This window comes from Fukomys damarensis, unplaced genomic scaffold (genome assembly GCF_012274545.1).
Source record: "Fukomys damarensis isolate Sample0158 unplaced genomic scaffold, DMR_v1.0_HiC HiC_scaffold_28, whole genome shotgun sequence".
Classification (NCBI taxonomy): domain Eukaryota; kingdom Metazoa; phylum Chordata; class Mammalia; order Rodentia; family Bathyergidae; genus Fukomys; species Fukomys damarensis.
This window is the reverse complement of record NW_022900940.1, coordinates 7,762,758-7,780,359: the sequence shown is the minus strand read 5'-3', so window position 1 is coordinate 7,780,359 and position 17,602 is coordinate 7,762,758. Positions and strand designations below refer to the sequence as shown.

General features: G+C 37.8%; 1 long non-coding RNA gene across 1 annotated transcript; it reads left to right on the top strand.

The window, feature by feature from the left end:
* Nucleotides 1–938: 938 nt before the first annotated feature.
* Nucleotides 939–15,486, top strand: LOC104866139. Its single transcript, XR_781348.1, has 3 exons — nucleotides 939–1,069; nucleotides 1,997–2,079; nucleotides 15,441–15,486. It is a non-coding gene; the product is annotated as an uncharacterized LOC104866139 (long non-coding RNA).
* The last annotated feature ends 2,116 nt before the right edge of the window (nucleotides 15,487–17,602 follow it).

Here is a 17,602-nt window from a genome sequence, read left to right as displayed (position 1 = left end):
GTTCCAAGGCCTCACTGCAAAATATACCTTGAAAATGACAACCTGCCGGGGATTTAGCTCAGCGGTGCCACTGTCTGCCTCATAAGCCCAAGGTCCTGAGTTCAAGCTCTAGTACCCAAAAAAAAAAGAAAGAAAAAGAAAAAAATGACAACCTGTGATCATGCGCGTGACAGTGTACACCTTTATATATGGCACTCAAGACAGATTATCTTCAGCTGAGAAGAAAAAGTGTTTGATTAATTGATTGATTGATTAATTGATACCAGGTAGAACTCGGGACCTTATACTTGCAAGGCAGGTGGCAGAACCAGTGAGCTAAATCCCCGGCCCAAAAAGTTCTTTTTAAAATTACAATACTCAATTAACTTCTATCTTCTGGTGATCCATCTTGTGGTGTGGACTGCAAAAAAAATAGGAAGGGAAAAATAGGGAGGGAGAAGGAGAGAGTGTAAGTAAATATAACAATAGTGAAAAAGAAGAGAGAGAGAGAGAGAGAGAGAGAGAGAGAGAGAAGAAAGGAGGAGGAGGAGGAGGAGGAGGAAAAGGGGAGGGGAGAAAGAAATAAGTACAGAGCATGTTAGAACACCTAGGAAGAAGCAGAACCATTGTGTCCATAAATTAGTGTTTCTTGTGTCCCTTCTGGATTAGTCTCCTATGGCTGCCAGAACAAATTACCACACTCTCGGTCCCAGAAACAGCAGCAAGCTACTGTTTCACAGGAGTAGAGGTAGAAGTTTGAATCAGAATGTCAACAGGGTCACACTTCTTTGGCAACCTACAAGGTAATCCTTTTTTGCCACCTCCTAGCTTTTGGGGGATTGCTAACAACTTTTGTCATTCCTTAAGGCTGCAAAACTCCAGTCTCTGCCTTTGTTATCATGTGACATTCTCCCTCTGTGTCTCTCTTCACAGGTAACTTTATAATGGCTCCAGTCATGTTGCAGTAGGAGCCCACCCTACCGCAATAGGCCCTCATCTTGATGGATGACAGCTGCAGTAGCTCTAACTCCAAACAGGATTGCATTCTGACGTAATGAGGATTAGAATTTCAACAAATCTTTCTTAGGAGGTAAAACACAATTTTCCCCATAATGCCGAGAGAAACTTAGAAGTATTTAATTAAACAAGTGGTTCTTAAACTTCTTTATATGGGACCAGAGGTAGCCTTTTAAAAATCTTACATGCATCCACCATATGAAAGAACTTGTGGTTTTTGGAAGCAAGTAGTATTACTGTCTAGAATGGGGTGGCAACTAGAGGTAAAAGGGAAAGATTAAATGAAAGTCAGAGCTGACCTTGTGTTAGTCACCTTTCTGTCACTATAACAAAAATCTGAGATAGTAAACTTATAAAGAGTAGAGGTTTAATTTGGCTCATGGTTTTAGAGGTTGCAGTTCTGTGAGGTGGTGGACCCACTGGATTTAGGCCTCTAGCAGGGGTGCCAGGTACCACTGCAAAAGCGTGTGATAGAATAAAACTGTTTGTATTTTGGCCAAGAAAGAAAACAGAACAAGGAAGGTACTGGGGTCCTACCATCTTCTTGAAGGGCACACCCCCAAGGACTTGAGGACCTCCCACTAGGGTCTCCCCTTAAAGGTACTCCCATCTTCTGAGTGCCGTCCTGGGCACCAAAACCTCCAGAAACACTCAGGATGCAAACAATAGCAGATCCCCTGATGAAAATATGCTGTGAAATGAAGAGGATGGTACATGTTGCTTTCCTTACTTTAGTTCCAATGGATAAGAAAAATGAAAAAAATTTAATCGAGTTAAACTAAAATTGGGCTGGCCCACATAAAGGTTGAGACGGGAATCTTTGGAGTTGTCTCCAATGCGCCTTCCCGTCATCTCCTCAAACAACCTAGAGGTGATTCCACACCTGCTTAATTCAGTCCGCTTCACTCCAACAGATAAAAGAATTGAAACTTGAAAATGAGATTTGTCCACAGTTCTTCAGACATTCAAGGGTGTACAACCTAATTCTTTTCTCATACAGCGTTCCTGAGCTCTGAGACTAAGTGGAAAGCCAGGAAGAGATGCTAATCTGGATGACAGATCCCCAGCCTGCACTGTAGAAAGGTAGCTTTCCTTTATTTTGTGTAACTCGGTTCAGTGGCTCAGTCCATGTATTGTATAACCCCCAACCCGTGAGTTGTTCCTATTCGCCGGGTGGAGGAGGAAAAGGACCTACAAAGGATAGATGTTAAGATGTTACTTGCCTGGTCTTGTGCTAAAACATCTGCATGACCAGAGAGTCTTAGAAATATCAGTTCATGGCTGTTTTTCTATCCTAATCTGGACCCTGTCAGCTAATTCCATGACCATTTAGAAATAAGAAAAATATTTGGCTCTTTCTTGAGCCCAGTGAAACCCTAAGAAAACCTCTGGTGATGCCTCAGGCCGTGTACCTGGGTACACACACTGCAGTGAACATCACTCCCTCCTAAGAACTCAAAGTAAGGGCACTGTGTAATGTGATTTCCTACAGTCAGAGGGAGAGAAGCTGCTAGCCCAAAAGTGGGAAAAGCATCCTCTACCATCATAATTCTCCCATGTCTATTGTTTATGTTATCAACTCTGCAGGGTTTTTAAGCTCAAAACCTCCTTTCTGCACATTTCTGGTGTACAATTCTTTGACCGATAGAACAAACGTCTGAGCCTTGCTTTTATAGGCAGTGCCAGCATAAAAGGTGAATTGCCCGGAATGAAAAGCACATGGCTTGATGATTTAAAATGTGACCCCCATGACAAAAACATCACATTAATAGCTAACATCTGCAAACCCTAAAATAATTTTCAAATTGCATTCTGTATGGAAAAGCTTTTTGATTGAATGGATTTTTTTTTTCTCAGAAAACAGACTACCTGTTTCTTATTCAAATTAAGTGAGATTATGAATATAAACCTTATATAGCACAGTTCCTAGAACATGGGATTATTTGGTAAATGTTAGTCAGTAGCATTCACAAAATTATTGTTTTATGAGGCATTCAGGGTCAGCAACTGCATGATCTGTGATTTTCCTGACCGCACTGTGCCAGCCATCTCTGAACTCCTCCCCCTTCCCTATATGGAAGCGGAGGACGCCTCCTGCATTCTAAAATCTTTTGAAGTCGTCCTTTTTTATCTTTGTCAAAGAAAATGTTTCCAAAGTAACTAAAAATCATAGCTAGAACCATGCAGCCCAAAAAGTTGAATTAAATTGTGACTATTGTAAAGCCTTTGAAAGAAGAGTGTGGTGATGAGCTAAAAATGAACTTTCAATATGTTATTGGGGGAAAAACACAATTGCCAAGGCGACCCAAGCAGGCAACATTTTCCCCTTTCAAACACATTATGCAGTGAGGATGTTTCTGATGTATTTTGTCATTCAATTCCCCTTCCATCTCTTGGCCTGAAGCCACAGAGGCTTCCCAGCCACTTGACCAGACCATCAGAATTCTTTCTTTGCCCCTCGTTTTTCTGTTGACAGACTTCACACTGTAACAGCCTCATGAAAATGTGCTTTCTCCAGCGGCTCCTTACTGCCTCTGAGAAATCCCTGAGGGTTGTTGGGCGGCTTCTATCAAAGAAAAGATCTAGGGGAAAGTTCAGCTGGGCTTGGGAAGTCAGACTTGGGTGGTTTCTCCTCATTGTGCATGCCAGCTCGCAGTAAGTGGGAAGGCATTCTTCAAAGTTGGGCTCTTCAAAGATTTCCCAGCGCTGGAGGGTTTTCTCCAAGACTCGGGATCCCTGCTGATATTCCTCTTCTGAAAGGTCACAGAACTAGAAAGCTTGTTTCCTTTTAAGATGCCACCCTAGAGAGAGGTTTTTATCACATTAGACTAGTTCCTGCTGTTCAGGGGAGGCTTCAGAGCACCAGCTTGAAAAAGAGGCTTCTCTTTTGCATGCCATTTTTGGAAAAGTTCCCCACTTTTTCTCTCAGTGGGCCCTCATTCTACCAATTTATGCCAATAATTCAGTCAGATTCATTGTTTGATATGCACCTACTCAAATGTCTGCTGTAAACCAGAATAATTAATGAGATCCATATTGTCAGAACAAACAGCTGTACAGCAGTTCACCCTTATCTGCAGTTTTGCTTTTTGCTGTTTCAGTTACTCAAGGTCAATTGTAGTCTGAAAATATTAAATGGAAAACTTCACAAATAAACAGTTCGTAAGTTTTAAACTGTATCATTCTGAGCAGCACGGTAAAACCTCTAGCCATCCTGCTTTATCCTGCCCAGGCGACTCATCCTTGTGTCCAGTGGATCAACACTGTACATGATACCCATCCTTTAATTCACTCAGCCACTTTTATTACACACACTGCTGTTAAGTAACCTATATTTTTATTAATTTATTGACTTTTGGTACTGATGACTGAACCCAGGGTTTTCACAGTGAACTACATCCCTAGCTCTTTTAATTTACTTTTTAAATTTTGAGACAAGTTCTCTCACTAAGTTGCTAAGCTGCCCAGACTGGACTCAAATTTGCAGTCCTCCTGCCTCAGCCTCCCAGAGCATAGATATCTTAATTATCTATAAAGACTATATAGTATTTTTAGCATTGACCTTGATTTTTGTCCCTACCTGTCCAGTGTCTTCCTATTCCTGGTGACCTTAGAGTGTTTCCAGTCACTCAGACATTTAGCAGGTACTGTTAAGCATCTCCCATGTAGCAAGACACTGTTAGGCTTTGATAATTATCACTTAGTACCAGTTCACTAGAGGCCCCGCTTAAGTGAAAACTGAAAGATCAAATTCAGCACTCGCACGAGGTCCTTGTTAGTAATCAAATTTACTGCTGCTAACTAACTCCCATGGCTTTTAAGAGTTATGTATTCTTATTTTTTCCAAGCCAGAATCTGTTTCTTGCGATGTTGCATGTAATGGTAGTGTTTGTAGTGTTTATCAACACTCCTGTTCTTACTGTGACACAGAAGTAGGCTTCCTTAAACAAGGAAATAAAAGGAGGCCTGCTGCATCTATCTGACTTCAGCAATTTCAAGATTTTTCCTTTGAGCTTAACATGGATAGAAATGTATGAGTAGCATTCTGCAAATTCACCAAGCTTGGTTTTGTCAGCCAGGAAATGAATAAGATCATGGAGCTGTATAAAGGGGGAAGCAGAGCTGCTAAGTGTGAAGTTACCAGCCCTTTTTGCAGGCCTGAGGTTGACTGTGAGGACCTCAAGCTTTGCCAAGATTAGTGAGAAAACCACTGGTGCACTAGAAAGGCATAGACAGAAGCTCTCCTTGAGTCCTGGCTGGTAGAACTGTGTATATACCGATAACAGAGGTTCTAGTGTCCAAGTCCGGATTCAAATCCTAACTACTAGTTTTTTGGCTAATATTGGAAAGTTATTTTACTTTCATGCTTCAATTTTCTCACCTATAATATGTTGATGATAACTGACCACAAAAGTTTTTGGTGAATACTTTCTGAAATAATACACACAGTGGTTAGAACAGCTCCTCCTACACAGCAAACCCCTGGAGGAGGCTAGTTATGTGATAAATGTTTGAGATTGCTCATCAAGTATTATTTACAGCTCTTTTCTTTGAAACAGTGCAGTTGAGTTCCTTGGCCTCTGGTGGTAGAAGAGACCACATGCCTACTTTAAGCCAGTGGCTTGTGTGCAGAAGTAAAAGGACTACCTTTTAAGACCAACCACTTAATTACAAGCACAAGGTTATCCAGATTCTCTTTTCCCTTCAACCAGATACCATTCCCTTTAGACACAATTTCGCAAGACTGGATACTGGAGTAAGAATGACAAACCTGAGCTTTTGGCTGACTAGCAACATACATGAGGAAAGAAAAAACCCTTATTATTTTAAAGCAACTGAGATTTGAGTGTTAAATTCACAGATCCTGACTCATGAAATTTTAATGATAAGCATGTACTAGAGATAGAGAGAAAGAGAAAAAAATAAACTTTGTAACAAATATGGTAGCATATATACCCAGGTACAATTCATATACCAAACAATTTACCCCAAGCGTACCATTCATTTTTAGTAAGTTTACAGATGTTTGCAGCCATTACCAAAGTCAATTTGAGATCACTTTCCTGTCCTGGGTGAGAAACCCCATACCCTTTAGCTGTCAACACACAGCCCAAAGCCCAGCAACCCATAATCTCCCTTCTGTCTCTATGGATTTCTGTGTTCTGGATATTTTATACAGATAAAATCATAAAGTATGTGATTATTTATGATTGGCTTCTTTCATTTAATGTGTTTTCAAGATTCATCCATGTTGGACCATATGTCATCACTTTATTTCTTCTTATGGCTTAATAGTATTATACTGTGTGGCCATTCCATACTTCATCATTCCTTCATTGACAGTCTTTTGTCTTATGTCTACATTATAGTTATTCTGAGTGATAATTATGTAGATATTCATGCGCAAGTTTTTATGTGGGCAAATGTATTCCTTTAACTTGAGGGGATACCTAGGAGTGGAAATGCTGATTTATGTGGTAATTCTGTGTTCCACCATTAGAAGAACTGCCAGGTTATTTTCCAAAGTGGCTGTACCACTGTATATTTCTACCATTTCATGGTCCTCCCACAATTTTTCATACCCACTAGTAGTGTATGACAGTTGGAATTTCTCTTCATTCTTATCAGTGCTTATCATTTGAATTTTTTTTAAATTTTAGCCATGCTAGTGAGTGGGTAGTGGTATTACCTTGTTGTTTTAATTTGTGCCTTCGTGATGACTAATAATGTCTAGTGTCTATTCATTTGCTTACTGATCATTTGTATATCTACCTGAAGAAATGCTCGTTTAAAGATTAGACCTTTTGTCCCATTTATTATTGACTTATTTTTTTCTTTGTTATTGATTGAGTTGCAAATGTTCTTTATATATTCTGAATATGAGCTCCTTATTGGCTACACAATTCACAAATATATTCTCACATTCTGTGTGTTATTTTCTCAACATTCCTTATTATGTCACTTGAAGCATGAAAGTTTTTCATTTAAAAGGTATCCAGTTATCTATTTTTATCTATTATTGCTCATTTTGGGTGATGTATTTAAAAATCCTTTATCAAATTCAAATCATAAGAATTTGCCCTAGCAAGAAATACACAATATTTTCTTCTTAGAATTTTATAGTTTTAGCTCTTCTATTTAGTTCTTTAATTCAAGTCCAATTTATTATTAATTTTAGCAACACCATAGGGATTGATTAATGCACAATAAGCTTTATATGTCTTATGTGTACCATTTGTATAAGTTTATACTCATGAAACTGCCATTATGATACAGATAAGGAATATATTCACCATCTCTAAACCATTTCTTATAGATACAGTTTTGTAAACATTTCCATTTCCCTACCCAAAATCCCGATGAAAACACCGATTTACTTTATACCAACTGTTATAGCTTGTATGTAGCTATATTCCCAAAGCTTCATGTGGTCATAGATAGGACTGAAACCTCCATAAACTAAGAAATGAAATAATTAATTTTCTTTTAACTTGTGGGTTTTGGGTATTTAGTCTCAGAATTGAGAAGTTACTAAGACAGATTTTGGTATCAGAGAGTGGAGGTCGTTGCTGTGATGCTACCTGGCCATATGGTTTGGAAGACTTTGGAACTCGCTTGTAAAAAAAAATCGGTAAGGTTTGGAGATACTATATGAAGACACAGCCCTGGAGTGCTGTAAACTAAACTTGATAGGAGAGTCTGGTCAGAGCTCAGAAGACCAGAATGCCGATATAAATGTAGCCAGTAAAGACTGTGCTCAGTAACTTTCAATTAGGAACAAGGACTGTATTGGCACTTGGACTCCAGATGATGTGTGTTATGTTTTGGCAGAATATTTGTCTGTATTTTGCTCCTGTCCAGAGACTGCCTGAGACCTAGATTAAAGGTGGTGGACTAATTAATTTTATAGAAAAAATGTCAAGACAGTCTAATGTTCAGGTGGTGACATGGCTATTGTTGATGGCATTTAGCCAGATCTACAAGCAAAGAAATCAGTAGAATGATTTAAAATATTTCAAGTCTGACCGGAAAGAAAATACTGATACTGAAGAAGGAGCAGAGAGCATCTTAGTTGCTAAAAAGGAAGAGGACAATAGAAAAGATGGCCCAAGAACAGCACAAGTACTCCACCCTTTGCAGCCTCAAAACTGAAAGTGTGACTTTCCTTGAGAAAAGATCCCAGAGCACCATGTTCTAGAATGGCAGTAGCCTGCCTAGGGAATTTATTCCTCAGGATTCAGTTCATAGCACCAGTCAATCCCAGCACTTGACCCCTACAGCCAAGAGAAGGAAGCCTGGCTTCTGTTCTACCTGACAACAGACCTTGGCATCATCCAAATGGTGCTGATTTGGGTGCATGTAGAGTGCAAGAGCTGTGGGTCAGGAAGGCTCCCATCCAAGTTTCAGAAGAAGGCCTGGAAGGCCAGGTATAGTGTCCCTGAGAGGGCAGTATATAAAGTGGGAAGTGCAGTGGAAACCCCAGAAGGTTGGAGAAGTGAGGAATGTAAATTATCTGAGGAAAGCTACAAAAAATGAGCCCAAGAGACAAGCCATAAGAAGTACAACCATTAGCTATCCAGGACCGGCAGAGCCACCCAAGCCCTTTGGAGTTCACAACTTGCCACAGATTACGCTGGAAGCTGGATATGGGACTGCAGCACTTAATATTTTACCTGTTGGATTTCAGACTTGCTTTATGTCCCCCATTTTATACCCTTTAGAATAGAAATGGTTATCTTGTGATGTTGTATGTTGGAAGTATTTAACTTTTCATTATTTGTTCAGGGGCTTATAGCTAAGAGTTTTCCTTAAACCTCAGAGGAGAATTTGGCCCTGGACTTTTCAGCAATGCTAAGACTCTTAGGACTTTGGCAACTCTTAGAGATGGGCTGAGTGCCTTTTGTATAAAGGGATGCATATGAATCTTTTAGGGGCCAGAGTGAGAGTTTTAAGGCTTATATCTAAAAGTTCCCCTGAAGCCTCATGTGGTCATGGGTGAGGAATTTCAAAGATGGCTGGATTAGAATGCGTGAATGCAGACTAAGGGTATGATATTGGGAATGAGGGTGTAGAAAATGGACGCCCCACACTGGGTATGTGTGGCACTGATCAATAGACTTGTAGCTTGGGTGCAATATGAAGGGACAGAAAAGGAAGGCTTGCTGCTACTGCTTGTTGCATGTGCCTTCTGCCTGTCACGTCATGAAGTGTTTCTCCTTGGTGCTCCCTCTCTGCTATACTACCCTGCCTTGGAGCTAGTCAACTATGAACTGAAACCTCCATAAACTGTGAGCTGAAGTAAACTTTTTCTCTTTTAACTAATTGGTGTCGGGTATTTTGTTTCAGCAATGAAAAACAAAACTAATACTGTCAACATAAAGTGGTTTGAAAGGTTGGTCAATGAATACTGTTGTAGTTAGTTAAGAATAAGAAGTTTTCCTGTTCTCTTCCACAGCAGGGTGACTATAGGTTAACAATGACATACCATGTTTCAAAAGCAAAGAGAAAAATGTTTGAATGTTTTTAAGGTAAATAAGATGTGTTTACTCTGATTTAAATGTGAGACAATGGGCCGGGGATTTAGCTCAGTGGTTCTGGTGACTGCCTCTTAAGCGCAAGGACCTGAGTTCGATCCCCAGTACAAAAAAAAAAAAAAGAAAAAAGAAAAAGAAAACATGAGACAACACATACAAGTATGGAAACATGATATGTTACTCTATAAATATGTATACTCTTGTGTTTTTATATATCAGCTGCATTTTAAATTACAAATATACAAATTGGTAGAATTGTTTCAGAACTCTATATTAATATACATTTTTCTCTTTTTTCATTGTGGTAAATATGTATAATCTAAAAGTACCATTTCATCCATTTTAAGTATAAAATTCATTGATATCAAATACCTTCACACTGTTCTACAAATATTACGCCAGGTATCAGTGCAATGTTTTTTGTCTTTTATAACTGCAACTCTGTAGCTGTTAAATAGTACCTTCTGCTTTCTTTCCTCACTTCAGGCCCTAGCAACTTATATTGTACTCTCAATCTTTATGAATGTAACTACTCTAAGAAACTGTAACATCACACTGTATCTGTCCTTTTGTGACTAGCTTGTTTCATTTAGCATAATGTCTTCAAGATTCATCCTACTTATAGAGTGTGTCAGAATTTCATTCTTTCTTAAAACCAAATATGGCAATGTTTATGTGTGATGTGTATTGTGTGTGTGTGTGTGTGTGTGTGTGTGTGATTAAATTTTGCTTATCCATTAACCTATTGATAAACTTTTAGGTGACTCGTGGTTTGGCTAATAATGCTACTGTGAACATATGAGTATAAAAATACTTGTTTATTTCCTCCTTTCAATTGTTATTGATATGTAGCCAGAAGAAAACCTAGATCATATGATAATTCTATACTTAAATTTGCAGAGACCATACTATTTTTATGCTGGCTGCAACCTTTATACATTCTAACCAGTAATACACAAGGATTCCATTTTCTTCACATCTTTGCCAATATTTATAATTTTCAGCTCATTTATTGTGTGTGTGTTTATTTTAAACAATAGCCACCCTAACTGGTATGACAGCATGGTTTTAGATTTTCTTTTTCATTATGGTTAGTGTTATCTTTTACTATATCAACTCTACTAAATATATGGAGAGATCCTTTGCATTCTCCAAAATACTCTTTGTGTACAGCTTTCTCATCCATAGTATTCTGCTCACTCTCACAACTTTGGTCTCCCAGACTCAGCTTTTTCTCTGTAATTCAAAGAATCTACCACCTTCTACCTCAGCTCCATCTTCCTCACACTGTTGCCTGAAAACTCCCTCAAGTCAGTAAACAAGGCCAGTTGTAGGGCTCATAATAAATTGTTTTTTCTATCTTTTGGAGATTACTGTCTTTCACTGCTAATATTCATTGTTTTGAAAACCATTAGTTGTTTTCAGGTGAGAAGATAAATCTAATGTCTAGCACTTTGTTCACACTGACTAAACATCCTTCTCTTAATCTCTTTTCTTTTCCTTCCTCTCTCTCTCTCTCTCTCTCTCTCTCTTTCTTGATTGACCAAATTATGTAGTGACCATATAAGCATTTATGTTCTCTTAATAAACAGAAAGATTTGCCAAAAGGAGTCAACATAACATTAACTTAATGCAAAAAATGGCAATGTTATCTCTCACTCACCAAGATACTCAAAGGTTTTTAATATTTATTTAATACTGCATAAAAAGTCAGAAAGCACAAAACATGTCTCGTTTATCCTCCACAGTGTTTTGTTATCATGGAGAATGTTTAAATACTCTTCCTCATCTGTGCATACCCAACCTCCTGACCTGCCCCTGGAGTCTTCCTAACAGGCCACCACCCTTGAAATTTATAAGCAAGTTTGTTGATAGAAAATTACTACCCTTCTCTACCAGATGGTAATGTTAGTTTGAGGACCATTGAATACTGGGATTTTCTCCAATTTATCACAATTAAACACCTGTTCTAAATAAGTTGCACAGCTCTACTGTGGATTTAAAGCCACGGAATGCTAATAGTCAAAATCCCCTTTTATTTAATGGGATAAATGGTGTGATGGCCTTCCAGATGTTGTTTAAGGATAACGTATGACACTGGGAGAGCTGGGAGGCCCTCCAGAGATGAATCCTCCTGCCTCTGTCCTCTGTGCTTATTCTCTGATAGGGTGACATAGTGTTTACAGATAAATATTGAGATGCTATGTGCGTGCTTATCCTGTGTTTGTTTTACATGGTGGTAAACCCACATATGTTATGTTGGAGAAGTCGAGGATTTGCACACGGTATTGCACATGGATTATGAATGTGGAGTTGGACATCAAACTGGCCCAATTCAAATCTCAGCTTTGTCATTCATCAGCTTTGTGGCCCTGGGCATGTTGCTTAAGTACTCAGGCCTTCAACTGCCCTGTGCTGCCTAGTAATGAACGCTTTTCTGATAACAAGATGTGATAATGAGTGTGAAAAGAGTCACGCACAATACCTGGGAACAAAAGCCATTCAATAAAGAGAACAGCAAAATGTGTAATAAATCTGTAATGATAATAATAAGTTCTGCCTCATTTTCACCACTTTTCATAATGATTTCCAACATTAATAGTTATTTTCTTGACAAATGTCCTAAATCAGTGGTCCACAGGAAAACTATAAATAGCAAACATTAGAACCAACATGAAGAAAAATTAGATTCAAGAATCTAATTCAAGAAATCTAATTTTCCAATAAAAATTCAGATTTTCTGACTTCTCAAAATGTGCAAGATGTCTATAAATAGTGGACGCACAATTCGAATGCTTCCACAATGGAACTGAAAGTCAGCTGCAACATTAAACAAGGAAGTGTTTGTCAATTTACTGTGTGCCTCAAAGAATTCATTTACCTTCGCAGCATCAAGCCGACTGTCCACCAGGACAGGAACGATCCTCATTTTTCTACCTCCTCCCCATGTATTTGTGGCTCTGCCCTAGACCAGTCATTCTTCCTAAGTGAGATGCGGTATGCACATAAAGAGTTTACAGTGCACTCCGAGTTAGCGGAAAGTCCACACGTTCTTTTCTCTGTTTAAGAAAACAATGGAAGTATTTATGAAGCAGTACTGGGCAGCCTGCCTCTTGGGTATGTGAGCACTGACCATGGAGTGTAAGGCAACATGAATTTTCCCTTTAGTTCTTCCTGGATAAAATCCCTGTATGAGCCAACCTTGTTGCTGAACCAATTATAGACTCCAAATATCCTTTTAAGTATGGTATGATGATGTGAAAAAGTGGAAGACTATTTTAGCTTTTGGATAACATCATTAAAGAGGGAAGCATATTCCTCTCTTGACAGCTTTCTTTAGATGACGATGTGAGTACTATAGCTAAATTGGAAGAGCTATCTTGTACCATGAAGTAGAAGGTATGACTTGAGGATAATAGAAGAAAACATTAAAGACACATTCTGATGTTCTCTGTGCTACTGTACCTGTCATGGGTGATCTACATTTGTATCAGAGAAGAAGGATGTATTTCAATCATGCTTAAGCCACCATTTTGAGGGGATGTTGCTAATAGGTAAACTTTATCCACACTGGTTGTACAGATTGAAAGTCCCAAATTCAAAAATTTGAAATTTGAAATACTTAAAAATCTAAAACTTTGAGTGCCATAACAGCACTTAAAATTTTTCAGATTTTGGCAAATTTCATATTTAAAAAAATTGGATTACAACTCTCATCAGATTGTCTATGGCAGTATTTCAAAAGCCAAACATCTCCAAGATATAAACACTTTTGGTTCCGAGCATTTGGGATCGGGGATACTCAACCTGTACTATGTTGTTAACCAATGTAATAGTAGTAGCATCACGTGTAGAACATAGGAAAAGCTTCAGAAAATTCATCATTCATAAGCATTAACTGTAACTGGGCTTCTCAATATTGAAAATTTGCAGTTTAAAATATTTAACCACTCCAATTACATCCTCTTTATAGGTATTAGACTTTAATGCTACGTATTTTAGTACTGAGTATTTTAGTGTAGCATTTTAGTATTATGTATTTGCTGTACTTTTGTAACAGTTTTGAGATAATTTATATGCCATACAGTTACCTCGTTTACTTTAGATAGCATTCAAAAATATTCAATATATTCATAATTGCATCATTGCAATCAGTCTACTTGTCATTTCCTCTTGTGTTCCATTGGCTCAACAGTCTGATAGCCTTGGACAGTTAAGCTTCCTGTAGGGAGAGGTCTCATATACAAGGGTGAATACTTTGAGAAAAAAATGCATATAATACCTCCGTTAAATATATATAATAGGCCATGGTATTCAGAAAATATATGGTAGAAGAGGTAGGATTTTAATGGGTCTTAATTTCAACTTCTAATTTTATTTTGCTGATAGCAGGAAATAATATTTAAAGAAGAGTTCACTGTAAGTTAACAGAAGACAATTAGTAGATCTGAAGGGATAAAAATGTGTTATTTATAACAGAGGAGAATAAGTTTCTAAACCGAGAATTGTAATTTAGGATGTAGGTACTCTAATACCAGGTATATTACAGAGTTTTGAATGACAAGTTACAAGTGACTTCATGTGACAATTATAAGGACAATAATTGAATGTGGAAATAATAGTAAGCATGAATTTATCTGTGACAAACACAGGAGTATATATTTAATATGCTATGTATCTATTTTAATTCCCTCAATCAGAAGATCTGGATATTATTGTGAGGTCATTTGTCAAATCATACATGTAATGTAATTCTGCTTTCAACCAGTAACTACAATTGTTAGGTTAAAAAATTAAAAATAATATATAATAGACTGGTAATGGTGAGACATATGATAGTCAAAATGTCCATTTATTTATGTCTCCTTTAATTTCTTTTAGCAATGCTTTGTAATTTTCAGTGTTTAACTCTAAGGCTTCCTTAGTCAAATTTATCCCTAATCATTTAATTTTTTTCATGCTGTTGTAATAGAATTGTTCACTTAAATTTCCTTTTCATTGCTAGTGTGTAAAAATACAACTGTTTACCAAATGATCCTATATATATATACTGCAACTATGCCAAATTCATTTATTATATTGATTGGTGTGTGTGGATTCTTTAGGATTTCTTTTCTATACAGAACTATGTCATCAATGAGGAGAAACAGTTGTACATTTTACTTTCCAACTTGGATAATTTTGTCTTTTTTTTTTTAACCGCCTAATTGCTCTGACTAGAATGTTTAGTAGAGAGTTGAAAGGCAGTAACAAAAATATTGTCTCATTGCTGATCTTACTACTGATCTTAGGAGGAAAGCTTTCAATCTTTTGCAATTAAAATACAGCCGGGCATGGTGGCACGTGCCTGTAATCCCAGCACTCGGGAGACTGAGGCAGGAGGATTGCTGTGAGTTCGAGACCATCCTGGGCTACATAGTGAGTTCCAGGTCAGTCTCAACGACATAGTGAGACCCTGTCTCAAAAAACAAAAAACAAACAAACAATATAGTATTCCTACACACATAAAAACACATGGATTTTTTTCAAATAACTCATAAAAATCAGAGCAAAACCTACTAATGTTCTTCTTGAAATGAAAAGCCATCTTTGACTTCTTAACAATAACATTATAGAAATTAACAAGTCAGTGTTGGAAAGAAAACTAGCAGCACCAGAGGAGAAGACACATAGGACCACAGAGAGGTAGCTAGGCACATCTTTCCTAAGGGGATAGAAAAACTAAACAACCTAAAAATATAATAAAGACAGTTATTTGACCATTGCCTCTGTAAAGAGAACCAGAAACTCAAAATTGGGAAATTGTAGATAAGGATAAAATAGAGTTGCTCGTTACCACTAAATATAGTCAGCATATTTGAAAACTAACATGATAAAACAACTGTGTACTAGAACTCCTTGTAATTGCAGGGTTGAAGTTTTAGAAGACAGAAGCAAAATAGCAGAAGACAGAAGGGGGTGTGACTAGCCCATCTTACCTATTTCACTGATGGTCAGTATCTCATGCTGTACATTATGGATTTCTCCATTGCTTCCATTTAACACATTATTAATAAATACCAGGTACTGACCAAGGTTTCCTGTTAATTCTTATAATAAGCATGTGAGAGATGCACTTCAGGCTTCATTATATAGAAAGGTAAATGAAATCTTAGGAAAGTTAAATGCTTTGCTCTACCTACACAGTGAGTGCGTGTTAGAGTTTGGTCCAGAATTTTTCTTAAGTGTGATAATGTTGTAGATGTTGGGAAGGGGTGTATGTATTAACTATTCTATGTCTTATTCACTGCACCATTCAGGATGATGGATTCTCTAATTTAGATGTTCAAATTACAGTAGGCCACGGTGCCACGATCTCTCTCCTTTTCTCCTTCCCTTTTGCTCTCCCCTCCTCCAAATTAATGCTTCTGTGCAAGAAAGTTAAATATTTTGACATGGAGGAATGTAATTGGTAAACCAGCATCTATCTATTTCCCTGACATTTTCAAGAATAGAGGACTACATGAGAGCACTTTAAGCCCCTTAAAAGAAAGAATCCTGGAAAGTTTCGGGTATTACATTAACAGTGTCTCCTGTCATTTCAGATCATCTACTTTAATACAAAGCATCCACATCAAAACTGAAAGTAAAACTTGACCACAACAGATTTTCCAGAAGAGTTTTCATTAAAAGGCAGAAGTTCAGCTCATTCTTTAACAGAGTGAATGACTGTAACCCACTGCATTGTCTAAAAAGATACTGAATTTGAGTTTGAAACATGAGTGAAGTAAACTGTCATTGTGTGCACATGGAAGAATTGTCTAAAAGAGAATTTTTAAGTGGTCATCAGTTGTCCTACTGTGTACACAGTGACCCACCATGCTCCTGACTCATCCATATGGCAAACTGGTGATTTTTTCCATCTGTCAGTGCTGGTAATGTGCAATCAATTTCACAAGTAAATTTACATATAAAAGCTGTCGTTGACCTTTGAATTTTAAAGGATGAAGATTTAAAAGGATAACATCATCTGTTGAATTTGTGTGCTCTCAGCACGTTTACTGCACAAATGCTCAATACGGCTGCTTCTCAACAAGAAAAGGAGAGAAAATATCTTCCTAAATGGGAGACAGAACAATCTGATTTGAAGGCCAATATAAGTAAAATGCAATTTCTCATGATTCTTACTTCAGGATATTTGTTTTGGCACTATAATTGCAAGCGTTAAGATAGTATATATAATAATAGTAAGATGGATATTTAAAATAATAGAATTTTAGAAGCATGATTTTTTCCTTTGAACTACATATTCAGGTGGGATACAAGGCATTCGTCTTCTTGCTCTACTCTTCTCCCTTCTGTGAGGAATATCTAGAAAGAAAAATATTTTTTTCCATAGCCAGCTGCCACTCTTCTTTGTATGTTTGCTTTCTGAATTTACCTTGGACATAAATGCGTGCCTGCCTGCCTACCTTTCTTCCTCCTTTTCTTGCCCTTCCTTCCCCTCCCTTCCTCCTTCCTTCCTTCCTCTTCTCTTTTTTCCATCCTAGTGCATATAATGATTACTGCTAAACAATTATTCATACATACCAGGCAGTGTATTAGCTTCTGGCCTGGGCGTGTGAATGGCACCCATGTGTCACAGACCCTTAGGCCTCACATCTGCCAAACCATGAGTAGTGAGAGGGCAAGATAAAGAAGTAAACAAATCAAAGGAGAGAATAAGTCCAGGGAACAAAAGTGCTATAAAGAAGATATAACGGGGCTGAGTGGCAATGGGTGAACACCGTAAATCATGAATTTGAAGAGGCTGCTTTGAATACACGATGCTATATCTCTAAGTGAATAAAAGAATAACTAAAGCGTAAAACCAAAACCAAGAGCCGAACACAAGCTTAGCTTGCTCATGAAACTCAAAAGTTTCTGCATTGACCAACCTGGCTCTCTCTGCTTCCTGAAATTACCTTCTTCCCCAGACAAATAGAGGCAATATTATTATAGGCTGCAAAACAGCACAGATTCTGGATTCTGTGAGGCCTCTTCTGTGAACCTCAGTGTCCCTGCCTACAGAATGGGGCTCTGCTAGCTAGTAT